Consider the following 5000-nt stretch of genomic DNA (forward strand, 5'->3'; position numbering starts at 1 on the left):
ACAAAGACATCACTGACCTCAGGAAATTGAGTCTCTCCTGCACTTCCTGTACGTGGCTGTACCGGCTTCCCGCTCGAACCGTCTGAGGATCAAACCCTGTATGCTCTGAGCCGAAGAATTACAGTGAAAGTTGGCTTTCATTCACACTGAAACTGGAAGCAAAACACTGCATCTGCTGCTAGCTGACACACACCTCTGGAGAACTGCCTCATGTTGTCCATGTACGCAGACAGGTTCTCGGCCACCAGCGTGACGAGCGCGTGATTGTGCTGGAGCTGGTTGATCAGATCGTGACGGTAGAAGACGTGTGGACTCCTCTGCGTCTGACTGCTCGAGAGATGAATGATAATCACACACCGCCGACAGACGGGACAACCTCATGAAGACACCTGCTCCACGACTCACCTGAGGTTCTGAGGAGCTTCTCCAAACAAGCTGCAGATCTCCCTGATCTGCTTCAGAGCTGGAATCACCCACTTATCATTCGTCCGGAGCTCCTCGATGAAGCGGTCGATCCACTGCATCTTCTGCGTGTCGCGGTCCTGTGAGACGGCGAAAGGAAACCGAACGGTGAGTGGCGGCACACAGGTGCATGATGGGAAGAGATGTTGCATGTAAACTCAAGGTCAGACCTGCGAGCAGCTGTAGTCCAGGATCTTGATGTGAGCGCTCAAAGCCTGGTCCATGATGTCGACGGGGACGTCATCACTGTGTGCCAGGTTCCACAGCAGGTTGAGCACTTTGTGAGCCATCACTCCGTCCTTATCATCCTCCGCCAGCCTGCGGATCAACTCCAGAAGCTTCTCCCGCTGCTTCTTACCAGCGTTCGTCCAACTTGACTGCACACAGAGACGAGAATCAAGCCGGTTATCACAGCATCCTCTCTCAACAACACTGCACAACAAAAGTGTCCCGACAGCAGCCGCTCACCTTGAAGCAGTCGAACAGGTGATCGAGCTGCTCCGGGGAAAAATCCCACGCTAGCTTGGCCAACAGATCGTGGACGTTCTTGACGATCGCTTCATGTTTACCAGCCTGAGAAACAAGACACGGTAGATAATTTACCTTACCTAGTCTACAACAGACTGCAGACTGAAAGCAATCAAAAGTAAATCCAAATATGCAGGTGCTCCTTTCTGGTGCTGGAGCCCATTCCTGAACCACAGAAAAACTGAATGCTCTCTGGTCTGGAACCAGGAAACTATTCCATCAGGGTACAGCACGGAAAAATGTTCTGTCACCAGGGAAAGTTTTCCCCGCAGTTTCGCCAGCTAGCAACTGCACTGACATCTGTCTGAGGGAGTACTGTGGAGTTCATTACTGTACAGCAATTAAAACAATGCAATGTCAGAAAACAGACGTAAACTGTGCGCTCTATATGTTCTACGAAGATCAGTGAGATCTTAGCAAAGGAAAAAGGCCTCCGAGAAGATACGTGAAGAAATGCTGAAAGTCTGGCTTCATTCAGACCGGCCGGTTAGCTGGTATAGTCAGGTGACCACACTACTGATGACTGTAGTAAAGTTATTATCATTACTGTGATGCAGTGATGTACCTGAGCCGCCCAGATGTTGTCCAGGTCCTGCAGGGTCAGAGCTTTCTCCTTAATGACGAAGCGCAGGATCTTCTCCAGCTTCTCCACGTACTGCGGCTGGTGCAGACTGTCTCTCAGCACGATGGACAGAATGTTGTTCTGCTGAATCCATTCCTGAACACAAACAACATCATGAGCACTTCCTGCAGCAGCGCATGACTGAGTACAGGAAGTGTCTAACACACACACACACACACACACACACGCTCACACACGCTCACACACGCACGCACATGCACACACGCTCACACTCACACACACACACACACACTCACTCACACACGCATATACACGCACACACACTCGCACACACACACTCACACGCGCACACACACACTCGCACGCGCACACACACTCGCACGCGCACACACTCGCACACACATTTCATGGTGCGTTTCCATGTCATATTTAACGTGACAGTGATTGATTGAGTGATTGATTGATTGATTGATTGTGTATTGATAGTGTTCTTACGGCCATTCGCTCCGCTGTCAGCCACTCCTCCTCCTCTGGGTTTCCGTGCCGGTGCGTGTAATAAGACACGCTCGAGATCACCTTGTTGACTTCATTCAGCGCATTCATTTTCCCATTAAATGAAGAAATCTGCAACAACCTGTAAAGCAGACGAGAGCAGATAAGACGAGGTCAGATCAACGTCATAACTAGCAACTCAACAAGCTTTTAAACCATGAACGACGGCTTACCTAAGAATCATTTTTAACCTGAAGATTTCCAGGTTCTTGACGGTTTCCTCTTGACCTGGAACTCTGGAGGCCAGGTTCTTCAAGGACTTTATGATCATGGACAGAGCATCATTCTTGGCCTCGTTCTTGGCCTCCTTCTTCAGCTCCTCGTCTGTGAGGTTCTCCAGAAACTGTGGGACCATCTCGATTACGGGTAAGAAAAACTTCTTCACCGTGTGCAAAGTCAAGAACTCGTAGCACTGGCCGAAAGGTCTGGAAGACAAATCGAGAAACGATGAGACTCTGCGGAACATGCAGCAGCTCAAATGCAGACACGAGTGAGATGTCGGCTGTTTATTTAATGGACGTACTTTATGAGAGCTGCGATGATCTGCACGTTGAGAGCCTGGCCGCTCGTGAAGCGATCGTGCAGAATCTGGAACCCGTTCAACGTCCCGAACTTATTGATGAGGTCCACCAGCCAACCCTGAACCAGAGACACCATGACGAGGTCACGAACAAACCACACTGCTTACGGTCAAATATTATTGAGTCGTCTTCCTTTAAATATTAGCCTCTTTAACTAGACACTGTCACATGTGATTACACCAGTAACTACGTTCTAAAGAGGAGGTTAATGTATGTTTCACAGACACGTTTGATTGTTTTTAATCAAATACATCTGAGTTTCCTTACACCGCTTCAGTACAAATGATCTTCTGTTCCTCAGCTGACTTGTGCATCATCCTGTCTGAACTGGAATTTTATTTTTATTTATCTAACCAGGAAAGCCTCTCTGAGATTAAAAACCTCTTTCACGGGAGTGTTCTGGCCAAAATGGGCAGCAATTCAATCCGTTTCATCACAAATTTACAAAACAGAAACAAACTTAGAACACTTAAAACAATCACATATCACTGAGTCATCTTCCATTTGCAGAACAACTGTTTTAAAATGATCCAAAGACAGCTAATTTTGTCATTTCAGTTTCGACTGAAGAAGATTCCCGTCAGACGGCGCTGCATACATAAAAGCCTTCTTACCCAGTTCAGTTGTATAAGACAAAGATATGGAGGCAACATCACTAAGATGGCTTTATAAATGATTAAATACCAGTGCATTTTTCTTCTGACAGACACCGAAGGCCAAGCTACTCTGTTGTACAAAGTACAATGATGAGTTGAAGGTTTACAATCTGATATGAATCTTAGAGCGCCATGATAAACAGCATCTAAAGAAGACATGATGGCGCAAATTAATTCCTTTCTTGCATTAAATGAAATACAAAACTTGTTCCCAAGTAAAACCCAAGCTTAATTTTTTCTTCAGTTGAGTAATATGAGAGCTAAAATATAGTACATCGTCAACAATGATGCCAAGGTATTTGTACTCTTTTACTAATTCAATCACATTACCCTGTAAGATCTGAAGAGAAATTGAATCATTTTCAAATGTTTTTGAACCTGAAAATAACACATATTTGGTTTTATCAGCATTCAAGACACGTTTTAAATTGTAAAGCCGTGATTGAATGACATCGAAAGCTGATTGAAGCATATACAGGGCATGTTGCCCAGAAGAGGCACTACAATACATGTCAGAATCATCAGCATGAAAATGAAAATTGGCATCCTGAATGTCATAATCAAGACTGTTTATATAAATTATAAATAAAAGCGGCCCCAGAACAGATCCTTGGGGAACACCTTTGGCAATCTCCAATGATTTAGATTGTTTACCTTCAGCCTGTACACATCGAGTTCTTCCACTCAAACAATTTTAAACCATTTAAGTAAAAGAACTCAATGTGTACAGGCTGAAGGTAAATTATCTGACCATGCCTGTGTTTGTGGAATATAAATTTTTTAACCAGTGACTGATTGGCAAAACAGAGATTGATAAACTCAATAACTGCTCTGTGTTTGATAACTGCACTAAAAGCATCGCTACATCACATTCAGTTGCGATCGGGAGGTCAGAAGCAGTGCTGTACCTTTGGAGAGCGTGGGTCGGGCGGCCGGGCGAACAGCTCATCGTCGGCGAGCTGCGCTCCCGCAGGAACGCTCTCAGACGGACGCGTGCCGTTGTAAATGTGGAACTTGCAGTGCGGGTTAGTGGCCATGGCCAGCACTTCAAGCAGAGGGAACCAATCCTGAGCCATTTTGACGACGCAGAGCTCGATCAGACGGTGGGTGTTACTGATGATGCACCTCTGCAACGGGACGAGAGCAACAGATCAGCATCAGGGAGACGTCTGCACCGTACGATCACAGACAGACCCAGACTCACGTGGATCTCAAACTTCCAGCCGCTCACGGCCTCATCCGTCAGGATTTTGGTGAACGAGATCGTCAGGCCATCGCGGAAAAACCTCTGACACGCCTCGCACCTCACGTCGAGCCCTGAACAGCACAACAAACCGCAGAAAACAGAATGACTCCACCTGAACATGACATCTCATCCACATTCGATTCATCACCCGTGACATCTGACCTTTTTTACTGAGATCTACAGCAGCTTCCAGCAGAACCTCCAGCTCTCCTTTGGGCAGGACCGGAACCACCCAGCGCGGCCTGAACCACAGGAAACCACATTAAACCACACATTAACTCTAAACAACACAATCTGAGATCGACGCCGCTGCTGACCGGTTGATCATGTCGTCCAGCTTGGCCAGGTCTGTGTGGGGGAAGGCAGGCTCCTCCTCTTCCTGTGTGGGCGGG

At 46.9% G+C, this 5000-nt stretch overlaps 1 pseudogene; it reads right to left on the bottom strand.

The window, feature by feature from the left end:
• The window catches only part of LOC107749395 (probable ubiquitin carboxyl-terminal hydrolase FAF-X), a 35141-nt pseudogene that overhangs the window by 25504 nt on the left and 4637 nt on the right, over positions 1–5000 (bottom strand).

The sequence above is a fragment of the Sinocyclocheilus rhinocerous genome, unplaced genomic scaffold (assembly GCF_001515625.1).
Source record: "Sinocyclocheilus rhinocerous isolate Xijiao unplaced genomic scaffold, SAMN03320098_v1.1 scaffold79, whole genome shotgun sequence".
NCBI classification, from domain to species: domain Eukaryota; kingdom Metazoa; phylum Chordata; class Actinopteri; order Cypriniformes; family Cyprinidae; genus Sinocyclocheilus; species Sinocyclocheilus rhinocerous.